The sequence below is a fragment of the Fukomys damarensis genome, unplaced genomic scaffold (genome assembly GCF_012274545.1).
Source record: "Fukomys damarensis isolate Sample0158 unplaced genomic scaffold, DMR_v1.0_HiC HiC_scaffold_39, whole genome shotgun sequence".
In the NCBI taxonomy this organism is placed as follows: domain Eukaryota; kingdom Metazoa; phylum Chordata; class Mammalia; order Rodentia; family Bathyergidae; genus Fukomys; species Fukomys damarensis.
The window spans coordinates 101,168,564-101,181,400 of record NW_022900951.1 but is presented as its reverse complement, the minus strand read 5'-3'; the positions used below and the strand labels follow the sequence as shown (position 1 = coordinate 101,181,400).

Below are 12,837 nucleotides of genomic sequence, written 5' to 3'. Positions count from 1 at the left end.
GACTTAAGTACTAGCAGAGCTGAGACTGAGATCCAGTCAGTCCTTAGAGTTAGCTGAATCCTCCTTTCCCTTCGTTTTCTTTTCAAGCAAAATTCTTTTCTCAAGGCCACTTGTTTAAGTAACAGTGACCTTGGTTAAAGATCTGAATGCAAGCCATGCAAATGTATACCCCTTCCTTAAGACACACTGCAAATATTAAATTTCTCAACAAAGATTTGCGCTGAGTGAATACTGTCAACCTCAAAGTAAAAGATAAACACACAAGTATGCTTGAGAATTTAAAAATTCAGTTAAATGCACCTTTTACAACTTCCTTTCATTGTAGACTTAGTGGAAGCGTCTTGCTCTGTGTGTGTGTGTGTGTGTGTGTGTCTATGTGTGAACTTGTGTGCGCCCTTTGTTTTATCTTTCCTGAGGCATAGATACAGTGGAGCAATTACGCAATAGCAATTGTGGGTCTTGAATAACAGATTAAATTTTAAATTTACTTATGGTTTCACCGACGCTTAATTCACAGACCCACTCAGTAGGTAAACATTCGTTCTGTGGTACCAAGCTGAAGAACTGCATCAGCTGAACCGAGGTAATCATTGTGCATTCATATGGAACACATTCAAGCAGTATAATTCTGTGATGCTTCACTAATGGTTCATGGGACATGTGAATATTAAAATACACTCAGCTGCCCTTTGAGTCAACCCACAGTTGCAGTATCTTTTACAAAAGGAGACCAGGTCCGAGGATATTGTAGTAGAATTGGGAATAATACATATAAGTGCAACCAACCACATGAATAAAATACTAGTAATGCACTAACAAAGACAACATTGTTGGGAGCTTAACATTATTATTTTTAAAGATTGATGGCAAATTACGGTAAATGCTTCATATAATGCTATAAAATGTTTCACTAACACAGGGTTTCAGAGGCCCGCTAGAGTGCTGCAGCTTGTTTTCAACTATATTAAATCACTTTATCAATATACTTCAGATTTAACAAAAGCTTTTCTAAAGTATATTGGAGACCTGATTTCTAAAAACGATTTATGGAAAGAGTTCCCTATGCTAAAAAATAAACTTATTTATTATATAAAAAATTCATGCTAAATGTTCTTGGTCATATATGTTTAATGTTTCATTCTTATTTCAATTTAATCCTTAATTTAGTTATTTTAAACTAATACTCACTAATCCTCTGATGCCATAAAATGTAGGTCTGCCTTGTTGTCCCTCGAGCCTGGTCATCTACATCTGACAGAGGCACTAAGTGTTGTCCTATAAAATGGTGTATTTTTCCTCCTGGATTAGTCTTTCCAAAGCTAGAGGATCTTCTCTAGCAGTTTCAGTGTCTTTATAACATCTTGATTTTCTTTGAAGAACCAGATCTTTGTATGAGTCACCCATGTGTGTATCTGATTCTGCTGAGTATCTATTTATATCTTTTAGCCTGTATTACTTTTGGAGGACATTCAAACATTTACTACCTTTTTGTGAAATCAACAGTAATTCTCTGAATGTGAAATTTGCTTTTAAAAAATGAAGCCCTAAACTTCCAGGATTTCATCCAGAAGTTCGTACTATCTCCATATGTAACTTTCATAATTCTGTAGATAATGACCATCTATCTCTTCTTTGCTTCCACCTATCTAACATCAATTGTATACCTCTCACATTATGAGTTTATTTCTGTACTCTTCTTGTATTCTCTACTTTCCCTTAGGAATTTAAATTGATTTTTCCAGTTTCCATTGTATACCCTAGAGGGTTGTCTCAACCAGTGCTACAAATAGATCATCTTCCTGTAGGTTCAGGAAGAGAGAAAAATAAAAGTAAAAAGTTGAGTTGATTGAGAAATGATGCCCGACCTTATCAAACCCTCCATTAAAATAATAATTGGGAAGAAAAATAAAAATTTTAGTATTCAGAAATATAGAAATTCATGATCTTTAAGATATCACATCCTTGTTGCTATTTTAAGTACAATGGGAAGATTTAAAATGCAGCACAAGACAGAACTTTTTCCTTTGAGGAGGTTCCTATTAAACAGGAGTCACTTTCCAGTCTCTGGGATGCAATGCCCAACCCCCATACCTTAAAGAAGTACAGGTTTATTTGGCTCACAGTTTCCAGTGGGTTTAGTTCCAAGGTGGTTAACTCCAAGGCAGAAGTGCATAGTGGAAGGGCATAGCGAAGAAAGGCTTCTCATCTCATGGTAAACAGGAAGCAGTGAGGCAGAAATGAGGAGCCGGGACCAGAATATATCCTTCCATGTCACCCTCCCATTTATCCTCTCTTTTTTGTTCTTTTATTGAGTTTAATGGTACATTTTAGGTAGACAGTGCAGTTACATTCATCATTGGGATCTTGTACATTTACATGACAGGTCTTGGTTCTCATTTTTCCCCTTGTCCCTGCCCTCCCTTCACCTCCTCCACCTTTCCCTATTTACAAGTACTTTATATCCTCTCTTTCTAAACAAGCACAACTGTGCACGTGGGACTTGTGGGTGAAATTTTAGATTTAAAACACAACAAGGAGAGATAAAAGAAGCATGTAGACATATTCACAGAATGCATTGCTGTTGTACAGAAATAAAAATGAGATGGACAGGTATTTAAAGACAAAAGAACAGAGGACTGTTTTGTAGAAATAGTTTGGCTTGAACTTGGGAAACAAGAAAAAAGAGTTCTAGTGAGTTTAAGAGTATGTATTTAGGATAATGGTGTGATAGAGTGGTAAGGAGAAAATGCAGATGGCAATACTCTAAGTGGAAGTGCATAATGAAGCAACAGAGGTAACAGATGGAGATAGTCTGACAAAGAAAGGAAAGAGATAAATACTATGATAACTAGAAAAGTGGGCAAATGTATTACTATTTTCTGAAAGAAGAAAGATTTGTGCTTGAAGATAAAAAAGATAAGAAGCCAATTGGGAGGGAGAGATCCAGGATACTAGTAAGAATAGAGATTGGAAAGGGTCCAAAGTTGCAGAGGCTACAGAAGGGTAGGAAAGAGCCTCATTGATAACTAAGACATCAAATTGTATGACACACTGGGTATAAAAGTTATGTTATGTATATCAGAAATAGGAGGTAGGAGCTCAAAAAGTGGACACAGTAAATGTTCAATAAATGTGAACATCTATTTTTATTATTGTTATTGTTACTTGCTACAGTGAATTTGTTTTTGAGAAGTTTTACTTTGATATTCTTGAACACTATATGGGTTCCTAAAAGGTAGACATTAAAGATTACAGCAATATGGTAATGTTTCTCTTACTGGAGGACATGTGCGAGAAGTTGTACAATCCCCCCACCCCACATTACTTGCAACTATGTAATTGGTAGATCATCATGTAATTATTTTTTTTTCAGCTTTAATTGAGTTTATTGGTACATTTTAGGGATACAGTACAGTTACATTCATCATTGGGATCTTGTACCTCTACATGTGAAGTCTTGATTCTCATTTTTTCCCCTTGCCCCTGCCCTCCCTTCACCCCCTCCTCCCCTCCCCATCTACAAACACTTTATTTCCATCTTTTCATTCTCTCACATTTTTTTCTTTTCCCTTATTACCCTTCCCCTACTCATCCCACCTTCCCTACACCTTTAGCTCCTTTCTTCCCATTTCGAAATATCAGTAATCTTATTAGGATCTTATGTATTATTGCAGATCATGGAATTATTTTTATTAAGTGTTCTGTGAGTAGAACAACTGTCAAGAATTTAGACAGATGTGAGTGTTCTGTCCTCCGGAGACTTCCATTCTAGGGTAAAGAATAACAAGCTAGATAAAGTGAGCTACAGTTAACCGTCTTGCTATCATCCCTATGTTTAGAATGATATTATTTTAATAACTTACATATTTCTGTTATGCAATACCTAACACTACATAAATTATACTAAACAGGCAACTTTGCTGTGTTCTCCCAATCACACATATTAAAAATACTGGCCAGAGTTCATTTTTTTTTTATGTAGCAGTTGATATTCTAATACCACTTGGAAATGTATTAGAATTTTTATGGCAGTACATTATAGTTTGTGTGTATATATGTGTGCCATGTTAATTTATTCCTTGTAAATATACCTTTATAACAGCTTTGTTGAGGTATAACTTATATGCCATATAATTCATTGATTCAAAATGTACAAGTCAAGGGCTGGGGATTTAGCACAGTGGTTCCACTGCCTGCCTCGCAAGCACAAGGACCCACGTTCGATCAGCAGTACAAAAGGAAATGTACAACTGAGAGATTTTCACTACGTATAATTTTTAGAGTTGTTAAAAATCACTATTATTTCATTCTAAAGCATTTTTAAATTACCAAGGAGAAGCTTCATAGGCATTATTCTTCCCTGCATGTCCTCACATCCCCTAACTTCTGAACAATCATTAATCGAATTTTTTCTCTGTAGATTAGCACATTTCTATATTATATGTAAATAGAATTATATAATATGCAACACTTTAGATTAACTTCTTTCACTTAAATATCTACAGGGTTAATGCATGTTTTAGTATGTATAAATATGACATTCCTTCATAAAGATGTGTACTGTGCCTTTGAATGAGTATCTCACAGTTTATCTATGCAGCAGTTAATACACCTTTTATGGATTTTCATTTTTTATCTATTATGAATAGTACTGCCATGATCAGGTATGTACAAGTTTTTGTTAGAACATCTGTTTTCTGTTCTTTTGTGTATATACCAAGTAAGGGAATTACAGAATCTTTTGGTTTTTTTTTTTTGTACCTGGGATCGAACTCAGGTCCTTGTGTTTGTGAGGCAGGGGGCAGCACCCTGAGCTAAATCCCCAGCCCCATTTTAAACCAATTCAGGATATCAAATTGGCCATGGTAGTGCAATGAAGACTTTTTTTTTTTTTGGTAGCAGGGATCGAACTCGGGTCTTTGCACTTGAAAGGCAGGTGGCGGAACCACTGAACTAAATCCCAAAATCTTATGATTATCCTTTTAACTTTTTGAGGGATTGATGAGCAGTTTTCCAAAGCAGCTCACCATTTAACATTCCCACCAGCATTGTATATGTGTGGGAATTTCTCCACCTTCTTGCCAACAAATGTTATAGTCTGAAGTTTTATTTTAGTTATCATCCTAGGTGTAACTTACTATGTCAGTGTAGAATTGATTTCCATGGCAATGAGGACTAATGATGTTAAACTTCTTTTGTTTTGCTTATTGGCCATTCAGTTACCTTCTTTGAGGAAATACTTATTAAAGTCCTTAGCCAATTATGTGATTATTTGACTTTTTCTTATTGAGTTTTAAGCTTTCTTAATAATTCTACATAATCTTCCATACACAATATTTATTTAGGTTTTTTTCTGTTTGGCTTTTACTTATTTTACTATTATTAGTATAAATTTACATTACATAATGATTAAATTGTTTGTAGAAAATCGGTCCATGTAGAGAAGACATTTCAATTCTTTTTCCCCTCTCCCCCAACCCTTCATTTATTTTCCCAGCATTAAATGTATTTATTTTACGTCTTTATAAAGCTAATTATTACATATACAGAATAAAAACCAAACTAATAAAGCAAAAGATATATATCTAACACTTAAGAAATCGTATTAAGTCAGAGTACACTTATTTTTTTTCCTCATTGAGATTATTGGTACATTTTAGGCATACAGTACAATTACATTCATTATTGAGATCTTGTACGTTTACATGACCGGTCTTGGTTCTCATTTTTTCCCCTTGTCCCTGCCCTCCCTTCACCCCTCCTCCCCTCCCCATTTACAAACACTTCATTTCCATTTTTTCATTTTCTCATATTTTTTCTTTTCCCTTATTCCATTTCCCCTACCCTTCCCACTCTCCCTACAGCTTTAGCCCCTTTCTTCCTATTTCACATTGTCCATTATATCATTATGATCTTATGTACTACTCAGCCATAAAAAATGAGAAATTAGATTCATTCATAGGAAAATGTATACATATTGAGGATAAACTCCTAAGTGAAATAAATAAGTCACACATGTGTAAATACCGAATAGATTCTCCAGCGTACACTTTTAGATACATTGTTTGTGGTGAATTACAATAACTTTTTTCTTTTTCCGTATTTTATATATTTATTTTTTCCTGTAAGAGAAATCATAGGATATTTAAGCTCATGTGTCTGCATTATTACACTTAACATTATAGTCTCAAGGTACATTCATTTTCCTACAAATGACTCAAGTTTATCCTTCTTTACAGCACAGTACTACTCCATTGTGTATAAATACCATATTTTCTTTATCATTCATCTGTCAATGGACACATAGATTCTTTCCGAGTTTTATCTATGAGAAAATTGTGCTGCAATAAACATGAGTATGCATAATCACTGTAATACGATATTTTAATTCTTTTGAGAAGATACCTAGAAGGTGAACAACTGAGTCAAATGGAGTTTGTACTTCTAGTTTTCTGAGAAATCTCCATACTCATTTCTACAGTGGTTGTATCTTTGTAGCCTGTCTTTTCACTTTCTTGATAATGTTCCTTGAAGCATGAGTTTTAAATTTTCACAAAGTCCAATGTATCTATCTTTTTTTTGTTTTTACATTTTTGATGTCATTCCTAAAAAAATATTGCCATATACAGATTACAAATATTCATATGTAGTTTTCATCAGAGAATTTTATATGTTAAAATATCTGATCCACTAATTTGTTATACATGTTGTGAGGGAGAGTTGCAGTTTCATTATTTTACTTATGGGTCCCTTATTGTCCCATCTCTGTTTGTTGAAAAAATTATTCTTCCTCCATTAAATTGTCTTGGCAACATTCTTGAAAATAATTTGATGATAGATGTGAGATTTCATTTCTGGATTTTCAGATCCATTACTTTGATCTATATATCCATCCTAATGTCAATAGTTACTGTCTTGATAAGTATAGCTTTCTAGTAAAATGTTTAATAAAGAAGTATGACACCTGTGTATTGGTTCTTTTTTAAAGCTTGCTTTAGGTATTATAGGTTCATTGAATTTTCATATAATTTCAGTAAGAGCTTGGTTATTCCTTCAAAATAAGGGTTGGCATTTTGATAAGGATTGATGCAAATTTGTATATCAATTTAGGAAGTACTGACATCTAAACACCAGTCAATCTTGATCCATAATCATGGAGTGTCTTTACATTTATTTAAGAAATATTTAATTTCTTTCATTTATGTTATATAGTTTCAGTGCACTAATCTTAAAACTAATTTTGTTAAATTTTCTTAAATTTTTTTGCAGTTCTGAGGGTCAAACCTATGTCCTCATGCATGCCAGGCAAGTGCTTTAGCACTGAGCGACTCAGACAGTCCAGAAATGTTTCCTTATTTTCATCTTTGGATGTGTAATTTCATGTCTCTATTTCAGTATTGAAAACTGGTGTCATCATTTTCTTTAAGTAGATATTTTATTTCTGTGTTTATCTATAACTCTGAATAAATTTTAAAATATGTAACAATGGGCTATAAATTTTGCTTTATATTAATTCTAGTGTTCACCAAAGAAATGCAGAGATTGCATTCATGTACCACTGGTAATCAGCATACAAAACATTCTAGAAATTTGTATTATACTGTATGGGGTTGTATATCCAGTCAGAAGAACCTTAAATTTGGCAACAAATTTCTTTATTCACGATCTACTAAAGATTGAACCGAGGGCTTTTACACTGAACCCAGCCCTTTTATTTGTGTGTGTGTGTGTGTGTGTGTGTGTGCGTGTGTGTGTGTGTGTGATGAGTTATTCTAATTCGCTAAGTTGCCTGGTCTGTGATCTTCCTTGGAAATTAATTTTTTGACCACTAATTAATGTTCAGTAGACCTAATGAGAATTGTATAACTTTAAACTCTTTTAGGGAATGTGGGAGTGTTTACAACAAAATTTAAACAAATTCTTTTTTAGAGAATCATTCCTTTTTATTATACACAGTCAATAATCAAATATACAGAGTTGAATGTAATTCAGAATAAGTCCTTTAATTAAGAATAAGATTTTAGCATTTCACTTTTATTTAAGGCATATATAATACCATATAAGCTACTGTACTAGAATCAAGTCTTTCAATGTCTCAAACATAATTGTTTACACTTGTACAACAATCTGATTCTCTAATGTAAGATTAGTTAATAGACTTTTTGACAGAGTCAGCAATCTATTATCAGTGTCAGTAAGACACAGGGATTTTATTTATAAACATATTTTTCACAGTGAATTCCCCAAGGCCTACATATGTAGATAGTTTTAGTGATTTCTCCCTCCAAACCTTGCAATGAAATGCAAACAAATGATCACACTTACTATCCACAGAAAAAATTATCAACATATCTATGTTATTAATTAATCCAAACAGTATTTACAAAGTACCTACAATGTATAAGGTGGTTTCTTCCTTGTCTTTCTCCTGACTGCTCTTAGGGTATATAATGGATACAAAAGCATGTTTAATAGATAATCTGCCATGAAAAATTCAGAGTTTAATATGTATTTTTAATAGCTCATATAAAGAAATTTTGTATGATGTTACATAGATGGAAATAGTAGCCTTTTGCTGTTCCCTTTTAATCCCTTTATAGTTTTTTACTACATAAAATACAAATTGATTTCAAATCCCAATTTTTCTTAAAGAATTGATATTTTAAATTTTCCAAAGTCTTGACATTGTGAAATTAATATTATATTTGAAAAACCATAAAGAAGATGGAACTTCATTCATGAGACACACACTAGGACTAATTCAACTTAAAGACAACAGCAATGTCTTTTCAAAATTGTAAACATGCTATAGAATGAAATAGAAGATAAAATATACCCTTGCATATTTTTCTTTTCATTGATTTTCTTTTCTTTGGAAAAGATAGCTCAGATATATCTCATGAAATTTTCAAGCATGTTTAAAAGCCAACTCAAGTCGCTATTGTGGGCAATACGGTATCCACTAACCTAGTTATATTTTCATATTAAGACTGAAAACTGGACTCTAATGACCACATGATAGTATCTTCTACTTATGTTTCATCAAATTTCACATAGTAGTATTGAACACAGGATGTCCAGCTACATTAACTATAGTTATTTACTCATTATAGAGTTATTTATTCACAATTTTATTTAGACAATGTTCTTAATAATTATTTTGTCACCTGTCACTTAGTGTCTGAGTCTAGATATGTGAAGCCTTCATAAGTAATGCAGTCATCAGTTCCGGGCCTCCTTTTTTAACTTCCAGGTAGCTTAATCTTTTCTTTTTAAACAAAGCTAAGATCTCTTAGTGTGCCGTCCCTTCAACAGAGCCTATCTGTCATTGGTTTTTTCCTACTCAGCAATTGATTCCTGTGCTGCAAGACGTAAAGAGAGTGCTTAGCTCAAACTAGATTGGTGGATATTTGTGAGAATGTGATAACTACAGTACTGCACAGTGGGATGTGATTCATAGCTCGCTGCAATTTGTTCTAAATTTGTACAAGGAAAAGCGTTCTGTTACTAGAGCTCATGATCTTCTTCGCCTTTTTAATACGCTTCAGCAAAGAAGTGATTAAAAGATAGTTGAAACATGGATGCTTCAAAAACTATACATTAGTGCTCTGTTTTTGAAAAGTTGCAGATAAAAAATCAGAGTCGATAGTAAGTTAAGCCATATCTATTTCGCTTACCTGTATTAATACAGAATATCTTCCAAAATCGTATTTTGTATGATTTTTTTCTGCATACACCTTCCTTATTTTTAATTTCCTCCTCCTTTAGTTACAGTAAGGAAAACAATGAAGTGACACATGAAATTATAATCACTACATTTTAATCCATAAGAATTGAGAGATGATAGAATGGAGGAACCTATTTAATTGTGTAATTTGCTAACAGGGATATATCTTCCTTTCTGATGTATAAAGCGCTAAAATTTAGAAACTGAGAAGTTTTCCATCTGTGAACTGTGAGAACTTTTTTCTCTTGTACCAATTAACCACAACTAGCTTTCTTTGCTATATTTACTTAATATAAGTAAGTTCATTCACATATTGTCACCTCTGTTCACTTACTTTGGCTTAAATGTAATGTAAGCCTTCAAAGGGTAAGACCATCTCATTTGAAAAATCTTTTTCATAAACTATGTATATGTGATCTAGATATTCAGTAATTGAAGTGAGCAGTTAACTCAAACAGCAAAAATCACAAGTTTCTCTTGATTTAGCGACTAGCATTTCAGGAGCCTCATCATGTAGTACGTGATGTTTTAAAGTGCAGAAGAAAGTGGTGTAGCATTTACCAAGCCTAATATATAAAGACTAATATCCATCAGGCAGTTTTGCCCATATTTTTTAATGACAGCATCTATTCATTAAAAGCTGTTCTTAGTACCTGCAAAACAGTTATCTGTTAACCCTAGAGCATTTTTAATTGTTTTAGATTTATAATATAGTTGGCCTGACCAAGTGATGGATTTTAACAATTGATAAAAGCTTCTAATGAAAATGGCAGGTGAATAAACTGAACATTAAGTTAGGAACAGAAGTGTCCTCATAAATATGGTCATTGAAGACATTTGTCAGTTCCAGAATGTTGCGAGTTAAATGTATAATCAGCCCTCTGGGGGCCAAATTGCTCTGTATCACATAGGATAAAGTAACTTTCAGTGAAAAATAAAGGTCCTCAGTTGGTCATTTATTATCTTAAAGGGCATATTTTATTATAAATGTCAATTCCACAAAATTATGTGTCCTGCAATACATAATTATGTTCAAAATTGCATTTGAAATCTATTATTAACAGTTAACAGTGAACATTCTTAAAATAGTTATTACTCTTGGCCTTAACACAAAAAGCAATAATGGAGGTATTTTAGGGAGTTAAAAGCTGCAAGGCATTGGCCTCTGAATAAAGTCACTGCAGGTGTGTTTCCTAATGGGCTGTTAATTTTATAGCGGGTGAACACAAAGGACAGAGACCATGTGTGTTTCTAAACTGTGTGATGTGGAGACAGAGTTGATGGCTGAAAAATATAAAGGCAGCCTTAAATGAGGCCAAATTGAACTTTCCCTCCTGAAGTGTAATCCTCCTTGCTTAAAATTAAGGCAAACTGATTCTCTTTCCTCATATCCCTCTGTCCTCACTGCAGATAACACATTGTTCCCCAGAAACATGTTAAGCTAGAAGATAAAAAATAGAAAAGATGACAATGAATAATCAATCTCTGATTGTCCAAAGTTAACATCTTTCTTCACAAATCAAGTCCTTCCTGGTTTCTTAAATTTGCTGTTAGCACTGTCCATATCGCCCAAACTCACAAGCAGGGTGTCAGTTTTGATCCTCCCTTAGCTTTCACATCTGATGCCCTCTATCTAGAATGTTGCAACATGGGCATCACTTGGGAAGTTATAAGAAATATCAGATTTCATATCTACTAAATCCGAATTTGTATTTTAACAAGACCCCTTTCATATAAACATTACATTTTGAGAAACTCTGCTATAGAGTCATCCTTTGCATTGTTTGTCATATTTTTTTTCCATTAACCTAAGTTATTTTTCACTGGAATTACTGTTTCTACATGAATTGTTTAGGCTTATGCGAAATTTAAATGTTCCTGTCATGTTGCATGAATCATTATTCTAATTTTTTATCATTCTTTTGTTTCACTCCTCATGTACATCCTGTTCATCCTAACTTCTACTTCAATATTAGTCTACCTCATGTTCCCAGACCCCCCCATCTCTCCTTCCTTCCTTCCTTCTGGTACTAGAAACCAAACCCAGCACAACATTGTCAGCCATTCCCTCTTCTTAAAAAACTTTAATGGCCTTCCAGGATTTTCTAAATCCCTTTTGATTGGCACTCAAGGCCCTATGGAATATGAAGCAACTGTTTTATTCCAGTTCTATTTCCAACAGCATAGATATATAGATATAGATATAGAAACACACACACACGCACACACACACGCACACATATGCTACGTGTTAATCTTATAATTTCTCTCTTTCTTTTGGTTCAAGTTCTCCTTTCCGTATTCTAATGCCTTTCCCAACAGCTCTGTTGAAATACTCTTTCTGCCAGGCTTGAAGGCAAATGCCTATAATCCCAACACTCTGGAAACTGAAGCAGGAGGATCACTGTGAGTTCAAGGCCAGCCTGAATCATACAACATGGCCCTGTCTCAAACAGAACCAAAAGAAAAAAAATGAAATACGTTTTCTCCTCTAATTCTTATTTTCAATGTCATGTCCCATAATAACACTTTTATGATTCATTAATTTAGTAATTGAATAGATATGTATTGATCACATACATTTTCTGCCTCTATTTACTTACATTTTTCTGAGTACCAAGGATAATACAATGGACAAATAGCTACGATCCATGCCTTTACAGAGTTTACATTCCATTGGGGGAAAACAAGAGATGAACAATAAATAAATAAATAAATAAATAAATGAAATGTACGGTATGCTAGATGATGAAAAGTGCTAAGGAGAAATAAAAGACAATGCATAGAGATGAGGAGTATCCCTTCATGAAACACTTCCTTCCTTTGAACAACAAAAGCACGTATTTTCTTTGCAGTATGATTATTTGTGTACTTGTCCTACTTCAGCTGTTATTCAATACCAGCTTTGAACTCATTTTTGTACCTCTTATAGCTACAAAGCCAAAACTCAGTCAATAATGGCTAAAATGAATGAACTACGTGTAATAGGAGTGAGTTTAAGAGAAGGGAAAGACTGGGCCGGAGATTTAGCTCAGTGGTTTGGTGACCTGCCTTGCAAGCGCAAAGACCCAAATTCAATCCCTGGTACAACAAAAAAAAAAAAAAAACAA

At 33.7% G+C, this 12,837-nt stretch overlaps 1 protein-coding gene across 1 annotated transcript in view; it reads left to right on the top strand.

Moving 5' to 3' along the window:
• Positions 1–12,837, top strand: part of Tenm1 (teneurin transmembrane protein 1) — a 788,119-nt gene that overhangs the window by 500,885 nt on the left and 274,397 nt on the right. The window lies entirely within an intron of this gene.